This window comes from Salvelinus sp. IW2-2015, linkage group LG4p (assembly GCF_002910315.2).
Source record: "Salvelinus sp. IW2-2015 linkage group LG4p, ASM291031v2, whole genome shotgun sequence".
In the NCBI taxonomy this organism is placed as follows: Eukaryota; Metazoa; Chordata; class Actinopteri; order Salmoniformes; family Salmonidae; genus Salvelinus; species Salvelinus sp. IW2-2015.
Window position 1 is genome coordinate 16,819,825 of NC_036841.1, and position 13,006 is coordinate 16,832,830.

Consider the following 13,006-nt stretch of genomic DNA (forward strand, 5'->3'; position numbering starts at 1 on the left):
CTGCAAAACAATCACTACAGTGTGCACTATGAACGAATTGACATTAACAGCACAAACACACACACACATCGCGTGCGCAGCGCCCTGCAGGCAGAAACACAGACACACATCAAGAAACATACACATTGCCCACACACACACACATCCACATAGAACACACACCACACACACACACAGATTCATACATGAGCCAATAATCACATCAGACACTCACTCAAGTACTCTCTCCAGACTCCTCCTTCCTCCATCTCGCCCCCCTCTGTTCGTATTTCCCTTTGCCTCAAACACTATCAGAAAATTGATACATCACCCCCACTTTTTTGCAGATCCTCACTTGTGGACGTGTTCGTTGGATAGACTGTGCATAAGACTAAGGAAACAGTTTACAATGTGTTTGTATGTGATGGAATCTCCCACTTGCTTCAGTTACACATACCCTCCCTCTCTCTCTCCCTTCCTTCCTTCCTTCTCTCCCTCCCTCTTTCTCTCTCTCTCCCTCTCTCTCCCTCTCTTTTGCTTGTCTTTTACTCTCCCTGCTAATCAGCATTTGAAAGGCAGCTTTGACAGAGAAAGAAAGTGAGGGGCTGCGGGAGGAGGGGGTAAACGAAAGCAAGAGACAGTGAGTGAGAGAGAGAGAGAGAGAGAGAGAGAGAGGAAAAGCGAGGGAGAGAGAGACCGAAGCAAGAGCTGTACAACCATGCCTTTTATATTTACTAGCGACTGAGGGGAAGAGAGAGCGAGAGAGGGTGAAGAGAGAGACAACCGGTGTGCGCAGCTTTCCCAAGAGGAAATGAAAAGAAAGAAGCTCAGCGAAGAGAGAGAGGGAGAGAAGGAGTGAGAGCGAGAGAGAGAGAGAGGAGGAGTGAGAGCGAGAGGGAGCATGCCGGCGAGAGAGCGAGGGAGAGAGAATCTCACGCTGGCTGTCTCCTAATCCTAGTCCATCTCTAAGAAGTGGCGGAGGGAGCAGAGTGTTAGTGAAGTGATCCAGAGCTAGCATAGCGTCTCTTCTCCACCAGCTAGCACCACTTGCGTGCTCACACACACACTCTCTCACACACACACACACACTTGCAACGGGATTCCGCGGTGGGTCCGCCTGCCTGCCTGCCTGCCTGCGTGTCCAGGTCTATTGTGAGCGTGAGGGGATTGTTGTGCCTCCAGTCGGTCCAGCCAGCCAGCCAGCACAGCCCCAGTGCGTTTGGGAGCAGGTGTCCCCAGCTGGGTCGTTTTGGGGGGCACAGGAGTCTAAAGAAGAGGAGGAGGAAGGAAAGAGGAGGAAGAGGAGAGAGTAAGTGCACTCAACGCTGGAAAGGAGTCAACACTGGAAATGCCCATCAGGTTAGGCCATCCTGGAACAGCTTCTGGTCAGTGTACACACACACACACACACACACACACACAAAAACACACTTCCACTGTTTGATAAGTTGATGTGATGTTGTAGAAATACTGTCAACTGGTTGCCATTCCAACAGTCGTGTGAGTGTTATATGGTCAGACGGTTATGTCAGTTTGCGAGTGTCCTAAGATGTCACATGTATTTTAGAATGAAAAAGGCACTTGTTTCAGAGAGTTTCCGGGGAAGTCCCACTTTTTGTGTGTCATCTGCTCTCTTCGATTCTTAGCAAAGTTTGGAAGGTGTCATACGTACAGACACGTGATGGTTCTCTGCTCTTAAAAAAGGGTCTGAGCCGTAACATGTCATTTAGTGGTAAATATTCATCTTTGAACCAGATGAATAGCGTCTGTGGCGATATCAGTGTGTATCATTAGTTCACTTTTAAAATGGAGCGGAAAGCAGTGTAGTTACAAAAAAAAATGTCAAATCGTGTAGTTTAGATTCAGAATTGAATGGATATGTGACATTTTCGGGTAATGGTGAAGGAAAACACATTGGATATAAATGTACATGTGTAACTATCTGCTTTGTTTTTTTTTGTCTGTTCGGGACTGGATGTATTGTCTGTGTATTTACCGGAACTCTCTAAAATAAACTGGATAAAAGTTGCTGGCACAACAAGACGTAAGCGAAGTGCTTGCTTCCTAAGTTGTTTATTTCCTGCCAGCGCACTGAAAGGTCAACCTGTATTATTATTGTCATCATTAAGACATAGTTTTCTTTTATATATATCAACAATGTCACATTCTTCAGCCATGAAAAGCATCATTTCCATGACATTTCCTGTCTTCTGTGGCTCGTTCAGAAGAATAAGTATTAGTAAGCTGCTGTAAAGGAAGGAGAGAAAAGCCCAGGTGGCTGGATAGATGATTGTAGTTCTTTAGGGCGCGGACAGCAGGTGGCCCTAATTGACTGTAACAAAATGCCTGTGTAATCTGGTGCCTAATGGTAAAATAGTAAATATATCACCAATGTTATTATGTAATCACACCATACAAAAGAACAGGGATCATAAGGTATTTTATGGGCGACTACGTGTTTCATTTGTCTAAGGCGCTGTGAGCTGTGTGTTTGTAGAGACACAACACAACTACATAAAAGGGAGGACAGAAGGGTGACTTAGGGAAGACAGAGTGGTGCATTAACAAACAAATGTGCGCGCGCGCGCGTGTGTGTGTGTGTGTGCTCAATAATGTGTTTGTATATGTCCGTGTGGGCGTGTTTGTGTGTGTGCGTGTGCTCAAACAACACAGGGACCAGTGTTTTTACCCAGGTGTGTACGTCCCTGGTCCGCCTTCATGGAGGGTGCTGTTTGTTGACAGCAATTGACTGTTTCTGTGCTGTGTGAGAGTGCTGTGAGGTATAGCAGCACCCCCACCATCTGTAGGGCTCCACCTGCTCAGTCACTGCAGGTGCAAGGAGAAATCCTTCCACCCAGTATGGCACAAACCCTTCATAGACCACAATAAAACTGTTGATTTCAGAAGATGTGTTCGGGCTGTGGTGGTTGTGTCTGTAGCAATAAAAAACATGGGGATGGAAAACCGATCCGGACATTATTGGCATCACAGACGCAGGCGATTTCCACAGCGTCACTTGGTCCTATGGGCTCTGAAAGGAGAAGACACGTATCGTCTCGATCAATCAGTAATGGCTCATGTTTTTTTAAGAGCAGAGAACCAGCACGTGTCTTCTTTGATTAGTTTTTTTTATCTCTGTCTGTTTGGGTGATTTGACATTCTTGACCCTGTCCTCTTCTGCACCAGAGAAAAGATGGAGTCGAGCTCCACAAAAGGACTTTAAATGTTTTCATAATATGGAGAGACTCTTGGGTGAAGGGATCATCCTTGGCAACCCGGGCCATGATATATTTAGCTCTGTTGAATAACATGTCAATGAACTAACCTCCAACAGTTATTGCAGTGAAAGGGGTCTGAGAGGCAACAGTCACATAGAGGGAGAGAGAGGGTCGGATATTATAGATCTGACAGGTTGACATTGGGATGGCGTTGGTAGTTGTGGATGGGGAAAGACATGTTTGAAGACAGGTAGTCATCGACATGCTCTTTTCTGAAGACTTTCTTTAGCGTCAGGAATGAGGAAGAGATTTAGACAGACAGGTAGACGTTCTGGTTTGTTTGACTGTTGACTCACTGTCAAAGAGGATAGACAGACACTCACACACACAGAGGTGTCTGACTGTTGACACACACACAGAGCGGGCGGGCGGGAGAGGTGTGTGTGTGCGTTGACAGACAGTGGCTGCGTCAGTGACAGAGGGTGTCAGCTCAGTGTCAGTGAGATGTGTTTAGTGTCACACTCTGCTGACCTGATCTCCGGTCAGGCTGTCCACTCTGTCCCGCTGTGGCTCCTTACATAACCCCTGCTGTCATTCACACACTGCCCTGCAGGGAGCCATGGCCCGAAGAGTTACACACACACACACACACACAACGGACGGACCCGTGCAAACACACGCACATACACGAGCATGGATGCAGACACGCATACATACACACCCACGCACACACACACGCATATACACACACGGACGCACACATGCATACAGGTAATTGCCATAGTCATAGAAACCCTTGAGTAAATGGGCGATACAAAGTTTATTGAAAGCAGGTGCTTCCACAGAGGTTTGGTTCCTGAGTCAGTTAAGCAGTTAACATCCCATCATGCTTAGGATCATGTATAAAAATGTAGGGCAGGCCATTATTTTGGCCATTATTCTGGCTACCATGGCTATGCTCCCATAGCATGACAATGCCGCAATCCACAGGGCACGAGTGGTCACTGAACGGTTGGATGAGCATGAAAACGATGTAAACCATATGCCATGGCCGTCTCAGTCACCAGATCGCAACCCTATTGAACACTTGTGGGAGAATCTGTCGCGGCGCCTGAGATAGCGGTTTCCACCACCCTCAACAAAACACCAAATTATTGAATTTCTCGTGGTAGAGTTCCATATGCTTGTAGAATCGATGCCAAGGCTGTTGAAGCTGTTCTGGTAGCTCATGGTGGCCCAACGCCCTATTAAGACACTCTATGTTGGTGTTTCCTGTATTTTGGTAGTTACCTGTACACTGTACAGGGTTTCAAAAGGTTCTACATGGAACCCAAAAGGGTTCTGGAACCAAAAAGGTTTCTATCTGGAACCATCTGGAACCAAAAGGATTCTACCCGGAACTGAAAAAGGTTCTTAAAAAAAGGTTCCCCTATGGGGACAGCTGAAGAACCCTTTTAGGTTCTAGATAACACCTTTTTTCTAACAGTATACACACACACACACACACACACACACACACACACAAAAGCATGTGCATACATGTCCCCTCTTACATAGACAGACTCATTCCAATATGCATCATTCAGTATATTCTACAGATATTTATAGTATCACTGACCAGATTTCCATCCAACCTTTTTACGCGAGTAAAGTACATATTGGATATAAAAAATGTCACAACTAGCCTGATGGCAACAGCAAATTTGTTGGTAAACTCTCCAAATGTCGACAAAACGACATTCCCTAGACAAGGTGGGAACTTTTTGTGTCTGTAAAATGAATTATGCGAGAGATGGCAGAGGAAATGCCTTGATGTGCAAATATTGATATAATTACCATCATACTGCAGTAATGATATCTTGTGTGGTCCTCCCAGGCTCCCACTAGGAAGTGGGAAAGCTGCAGTTTATTACACTATAGATAAAATAATTTACGATGAACTTCACAAGGTGGTGAGCTTGATGCTCCTTTCCTATAAATATCAAGGGTTTTATTCCGGTGACATGATGATCGATGCTTGGCTGCCGTTTGACCCAAAAATATATAATATATAATATAATATTAATAATTTTAAAATATAATAAAAATATTTTTTACTTTTGTTCGTAATAATCTCATCATGTAGGCTATACTTGCACTGTATCTGTGAGCTGTTGGCTAGAGCGCACGTCCCTAGACCAGAATGGGCACATCCGCTGTACCGTACAACACAATTTTGTTTGTGACAAAACCATCAGTAGAGTTGAAAATGCGATGGAAACCCATTTCACTTTTTTTTTTTTTTCTCGGTACACGTTATTTTTATGTGCACTTTGTCGTCACCCACGGCCTTTAATCCGCAACAATTCAATTTGATCTAAATACCTCGCTGGTGGGAAAATGCGCATCACGAAACCCAGACAAAAAAATACCATAATTTGGGGGATTTTCACTAAATGTAATCCATGGAATAGTTCTTTGGAGGAAGGATTGTTGACACATACTGTACATTTGACATGTATCTAAAAGCATAATTGAGAAATAGTTTATCAAAGTTGACATTGCCTTCCCCAGGCCTCTTTTAAGAGTCTGTAGCGTTTCATCTGTAGGTGCCACAAAGCAGCATTGGTGTTGTAACGACTCTCCTCCTCCTCTTCATCCGAAGAGGAGGAGCAGGGATTAAACCAAGGTGCAGCGGGTTGTGAATACATATAGATTTATTTGCTGACGAAGACGAACACAAAAACTTATACTTGCATAAACTACAAAACAACAAACGACGTTAAACAGACCTGAACTGGTGAACATAAAAAACAATGCACTCATGAACAGGAAAGAACGAACGAGAGACGAGACAGTACCGTGTGGTGCAATAAACACAGACACAGCGACAACCACCCACGACAAACAATGTGAAACAACCTCCCTATGTATGTCTCTCAATCAGAGGAAAACGAAAACACCTGCCTCTGATTGAGAGCCATACAAGGTCAATTAAACCTGACACTTAACATAGAACAAACACAGACTGCCCACCCATTTCACGTCCTGACCCACTAAACACAACAATACAAAAGGAAAACAAGGTCAGGAACGTGACAGAACCCCCCCCTTAAGGTGCGAACTCCGGACGCACCATAAAAAAAAGTCTAGGGGAGGGTCTGGGTGGGCATCTGTCCGCGGCGGCGGCTCTGGCGCAGGACGTGGATCCCATCCCACCATAATAAATCCCCGCTTCTGTGGCCTCCTCAAGGTGGCGACCCTCGCCACCGACCTTGGACTGGGAACCCTAGACATGGGTCCCGCTGGATTTAGGGGCAGCCCCGGACTGAGGGACGGCAGCTCCGGACTGAGGGACAACACTGACTGGCTGGCGGATCCTGGTCTGGCTGCTGGCGGATCCTGGCTAGCTGGCTCGGCTGGGCCTGGCTGGACGGCTCTGGCTGGTCCTGGCGGACGCTCTGGCTGGTCCTGGCTGGCGGAAGGCTCTGGCTGTCGCTGGCTGGCGGAAGGCTCGGCTGTCCTGGCTGCGGAAGGCTCTGGCTGGTCCGGCTGGACGAAGCTCTGCTGGTCTGGCGGAAGGCTCTGGCTGATCCGGTCTGGCGGAAGGCTCTGGCTGATCCGGTCTGGCGGAAGGCTCTGGCTGATCCGGTCTGGCTGATCCGGTCTGGATAAATGTTTTTATATATTGCTGAACATAATACACTCTACGGGCATATCAAAGTCCCATAGTAGGATCTCTGCTGTTTCGAGTTATGATCCATTTTGGGGGTGTTCGTAAATTCACCCTGGCTATCTATTCTGATTTCAGAGCACTCTCGTCTGAGTGTACCAGAGAGCAGAATAACTGATATGACCGGTGTCAGTAAATGTAGGCAAAAAAACGTAATACAATTGTTGCCAGTAGCACAGTTAGTCACCAACGCTCGTGACAACATGAAAACAGCCTAACCGCCTCTGCTAGGGCGAGTAAAACGGTCAGAGTGAGGTGTTTGAGTCTGGAAGTAGCTAGTAAGCTAGCCAACTTTAGCCAGTTAGCTTGGGTGCTTTCGGATCAACCCCTACTCCTCGGGCCAGAGCGTCCAGTGTGTGCTCTGAAGGCTTCGAAAGCAAAAAGCTCTTAATTTACAAACGGACAATCTGACAAAGCTCTGAATTTAGGAACGGCCAGAGCGCACTCTGAGTGCCCTCCAGAGGGAATTTACGAACACACCCTACGTAAGCATTACCAACAGAGGGAATGTGAAAATGGATTCAAAATGGTCGTGGTGATTTGCAGGATGTGCAATGATACAAGTAAAAGGAGGGCTGCGTTTGGTTACATTGATCCATTTTTTTTCAATTCTGATTTTAGATGCAAATGTCAAACGTATGTCAACAATCCTTCCTCCAAAGGACTATTCTATGGATTATATTTAGTGAAAATCCCCCAAATCATGGTCTTTTTTCTGTCTGGGTTTCGTGAGGAATCCCTCAATATGAATAGTATATATAGTGAACAAAAATATAAACATAACATGCAACAATTTCAATGGTTTTACTGAGTTACAGTTCATATAAGGAAATCAGTCAATTGAAATATGAGTTTTTCCCCACAAAAGGGCTTTATTACAGACAGAAATTCTCCTTAGTTTCATCAGCTGTCTGGGTGGCTGGTCTCAGACTATTCCGCAGGTGAAGAAGCCGGATGTGGAGGTTCTGGGCTGGTGTGGTTACACGTGGTCTGTGGTTGTGAGGCCGGTTGGAAAGACTGCCAAATTCTCTAAAACAACATTGGAGGCAGCATATGTTAGAGAAATGAACATTAAATTCTCTGGCAACAGCCCTGGTGGACATTCCTTCAGTCAGCATGTCATTTGCACACACCCTCAAAACGTGAGACATCTGCACATTTTAGAGTGGCCTTTTATTGTCCCCAGCATTAGGTGCACCTGTGTAATGATTCTGCTGTTTAATCAGCTTCTTGATATGCCACACCTGTCAGGTGGACGGATTATCTTGGCAAAGGAGAAATGCTCACTAACAGGGATGTAAACAAATTTGTGCACAACATTTTTGAGAAATAAGCTTTTTGTGCATTTGGAACATTTCTGGGATCTTTTATTTCAGCTCATGAAACATGGGACCAACACTTTACATGTTGCGTTTATATTTTTGTTCAGTATAAATGCACTGAGGATATTCAAACACACTCTCTTTAAAATATTGTACTGTACATAAAAGGACAAGGATACAGTATCCCAATGCCCAAGGGCAGTGATTGGGGACACTGCCCTGTGTAGGGTGCCGTCTTTCGGATGGGACGTTAAACTGGTGTCCTGACTCTCTGAGGTCATTAAAGATCCCATGGCACTTATTGTAAGAGTAGGGGTGTTAACCCCAGTGTCTTGGCTAATATTCCAAGCTGTCCCTCATACCATCACGGTCACCTAATAATCGGCAGTTTACAATTGGCTCATCCACCCCCCTCCTCTCCCCTGTAACTATTCCCCAGGTCGTTGCTGTAAATGAGAACGTGTTCTCAGTCAACTTACCTGGTAAAATAACGGATAAATACAAATAAAAATACACACACAAGAAATGACGTAAATATTCTCGCTCACTCTTACATACTGCCCCCACAAAAATACAGACCAGTACACCTGCCAAGAAAGAACAGACATGCATGTACTAAACCAAATACAGGGCAGGTACACTGAAATCCATTATGCACTGGACACAGCTACACAACTTATACAACCCTTATAAGCCACTGATACTGGACTGGACTCTCTGATATTTGTATACATGTCTTTCTATTTGAATGTATGTATATGTGCATGTGTGTGTGCGTGTGTGTGTGTGTGTGTGTGTGTGTGTGTGTGTGTGTGTGTGTGTGTGTGTGTGTGTTGTGTGTGGTGTGTGTGTGTGTGTGTGTGTGTGTGTGCATACTGTATGCGTGTGCTAGTGATGCACAGGTCAGCTTGTTTGTTCACCCGCACCCACCCGCGTGTGCGAATAACCCATCCACGACCGCCCGACTGTACGTGATAAAGTGAAAATCCGAAACCCGCAAATATAGAAAATGCGCTGAACAGTTCCCGTTCACTTTCTCCGCCCAAGTTCCCAAAAGCATTTGGCGATTGGGGTGTATCTGGTGGGCGCATGCAGTTAGGTTCTAAACATAAGGCTTATGCACGAATGCCAGATAAAAATAATGAATGAAAAACTTCAATGTAGCCTATAGATATGAATTGCACAGCAATTGTACATTTAAGGATTTTTTTATGCATTATCTTCTCTTTATTCAAACCGCTCGCCACCTACCCGCCCTTCACCCACACAATATTCCATGACTCTAAACCCGCCCGCCCAGCGTATATAACTGCGGGGTTATGAGTCACCCCCGCGCATTACACTGTGTGCTGGGCTATGGCATGTGGTTATTTAGAGGTCAGTGGTGATGGTCCCCCTGCCCGAGGGAAGTGGATTTAATGTCTTTCTTCTAAAACTGTTCCCAGATAACAATGCGTAGGTACGGCAACATAATGCATCTCTCTCTCTATCTCCCTAAGTCCTTTCTCTTTTCCTTTCGGACGGTTTAGGAGACCTTTGTTGATTTTCTCCCAGTTCTGACTCACAAGTTCCACTTCAACTTGATATCGCACCGTTCGTTACGTTCATACAGCCTTTACCTATTCTTCTGTATATCTATGCTGCTTAGGCCCTCTCTGATATTCATCTCCCGGCCGTCAGGGCTACTTTCATGTACGGCTGTTAAAGTGGGTCTGTGGTGTGTTGACAGTGTTCCCATACAGTATTACCATGCTATCTCAGAGCTCCAGCCCACGGTGGATCATCATCGTGGAAGAGCATGGATTTTCTGTTGCGGCGTGTCCGTGAGGACTAGGACATCAAAGAAAGCCTACTGAGGCCCCTATGAAATGAAAGAGGAGGAGGGAGAGAGCTATCGATTAGTAGACGTGAACATTAGCGCACCTCCCTCTCGTCCTTTTCCCTCTCTCTCCACCCCTCTCTCTCTATCTCCCGTCTCTCGTTCTCTACACCCATCCCTCTCTCTATCTCTATCTCTCCATCTCTCGCCATCCACCCCCGTCCTCTCCATCCATCCTTCTCTCTGGAAGGTTCCACAGTAGATCTCTTGGCTCTGTGGTCATTCGGCTATAGGTGGGGTCTGTTTAGGAATGGTCAACCCCAACTGCTCTTGTTCCCTCGTGGCCACACCGTTCGTTCCGTTCCATCCCTCCTTCCCTCCTTATTGCCTGCACGATACCTGGGGGTGGGCAGGGTCACTCTTGTTTAATCTAACAGCGTATTGATTCCATTATATAATTAATGACCCGGGTGGGGGTTTGGGAGGACAGGGAGGAGTGCAGTGGGAGGAGGGAAGCGCTTAAGCCCTTGAGAGTTGGCGAGAGCCTTGATCCAGAGTCGTCAAGGTCAGACGGAGCCGGCGCTTCGATGTGGAGGTGGCTTGTCGTCTGAGGACCGGAATACCGAACCAGAGAGTGAGAGAGAATGTCCAGCGATCCAGTGCAGCCGTGGACTGATCAGCAGTTGAATAATAAGTAAATAGAGAAACATCTAACGTTCAAATGTTCCACCATCAGCCGTGTGGTGAGACCAGAATACTGAAGCTATAGACACTCCAGCCACTCATAAAGGTCTATTCACCGATGTGATAATAACCGCCACCGGAAGAAAATATGAGTAAAATACTGCTCTAGTCTACATAATTGATATGGATGAGTTGTTGCCTCGGTACAGTTTGGACATTTTCACACCTCTACGGTCGCTCGCTCTCTCTCCTTTTGTCAGGTGGGAAATAGCTGTCCCGTCGGGTTGTTGAGGGACCAGTCATACCGTATAGTAAACATTTAAAAGCAGACAGACAGACAGACCGTATTTCATTGTGGTAAGAGGAGCAGAAAGAGGGGTAACGGGAAGATAAGGAGAGGCGTGCGGCTGTTGTCTTTCCCAGTGTCAAAGCCTGCGGTCTAACTTTGGGGGTCACGAGTGGCGCAGTGGTCTAAGACGCCGCATCTCAGTGCTAGGGGCATCACTGCAGTACCTGGTTCCAATCCAGCCTGCTTCACATCCGGCCGGGATTGGAAGTCCCATAGGGCGGCGCACAATTGGCCCAGCGTCGTCTGGGATTGGCCAGGGTCATTGTAAATAAGAATTTGTTCTTAGCTGGCTTGCCTAGTTAAATAAAAAATATCGCTGCACAGGCCAATGTTAGCCAGCTAAAGTGGGCACTGATTCATTTTTTAAGGAGCACTCCAAACATTCTAGTCCCTTTTATTATATCATATCATATCCTATTCTATTCCAACTGACATTACCAGGGCTGACTGTGTCCCTGAGGTGTCCAGTGTAGTGGGTGGGGGTCTTAGCTGGTATTTAGACCCTGCTCCCGCCAACCTTGGCCAGGTCTTCTATGAGGCTCCAGAGGAGAAATGTGAGGCATTAAACAGCCATTTCCCTGTAGCCTGGGGAGCCAGTGGCATTCCAGCAGGCAATTGTCTGCGTGCTGTTTGCCTTAAATGTGTTCATTTGCACGACTCCCCCAGTCAGAGCTCTGTGGGGAGGGTCGGGGCGTTTTAACGAACCTCTGACAGCTGGAGGCCCTAATTAAACGTCCCCCGCTGAAAACAAAACAGCCAAGCAGCCAAACGAACTAACTAACACACCGACCAACCAACCGATGGAGAGGCTCGGGATGGAGAACGCACTCCCTCCCGTGCTGTCTACACGAGAGCCAGCCACAGAGCAGAGAGCAGGGCAGCACAGCATGAGGTATCACACAGACGTACACACAGATGTAAGCACATGCGTGCACATGTCCCGCACAGGGCTGTTTTGGATGCACACGTACGCATGCACACACCATAATACTTTTACGTCCGGCATACCAAAGTCAAGTTGTTTTGGCAAGGCTACTGCGGTGTGTTTAGAGCCTGTTTTATATCGGAATAAGCTTTCGTTGTTTTCAATAACCCTCCGCAGATGATACGGTTGACATACAGCTTGTTGTGACGGTGCTGGAGAGAACATTTGCAGTCAGAGGCCTTTGCCGCGGTCCATTTGGGAGAGTGCATTAGTAGCATCCCAACCTGCGACAAGGTTATGAAGCTGATTGAATAATTACCGTCCATTACGGCCCACGCCGCTGCTGATGTGCTGCCTGGCTTCTGTCTTTAGAGATAGAGACGCACGGCCGATAGAGACTCAGATTAGATAAGGACAGATTGGGTCAATTAAGAGATAAACATACAGGTACAGGACAGAGTGTGTGTGTGTGTGTGTGTGTGTGTGTGTGTGTGTGTGTGTGTGTGTGTGTGTGTGTGTGTGTGTGTGTGTGTGTGTGTGTGTGTGTGTTGTGTGTGTGTGTGTGTGTGTGTGTGTGTGTGTGTGCGCGCGGGAGGGGGAGATCAATTGTGTGACTTTTATTTCCCCTCACACAATACAATGTACTCAGCCAGCCAGGTTGGGGAAGGTGATGTACAATGTCATTGCTACACACGGCCAGGACAGTGTGTGGCTACAGAGATTCTACACTGATGTGATGCCGGGTTTGGGATTGTCACAGTCATGTAAATGCACTAGAAAGTATTCTCTTGTGGACAGACGACTTAAACATCTCACCAGATTACGCAACATTTTAGATTGAATAGAAAGTCAATTTCATTGAAATGTCAAACTCGGGTCTGGCTCCCCAATTATCCCACCTCCCTACCCCAACCTGGACCCTATTCTACCTATTATTCTTCCCCTCCCATGATAGTGTTGACCCAGCGTTAGTGAGGGCACCCCTGGCCGCAGGGCAG

General features: G+C 46.6%; 1 protein-coding gene across 1 annotated transcript in view; it reads left to right on the plus strand.

Moving 5' to 3' along the window:
• The first annotated feature begins 440 nt into the window (after positions 1-440).
• Positions 441-13,006, plus strand: part of LOC111957344 (neuronal PAS domain-containing protein 1-like) — a 41,604-nt gene continuing 29,038 nt past the window's right edge. The window contains 1 exon segment of the mRNA XM_023978125.2: positions 441-1,364. The gene's annotated coding sequence lies outside the window, so the exon portion shown is untranslated.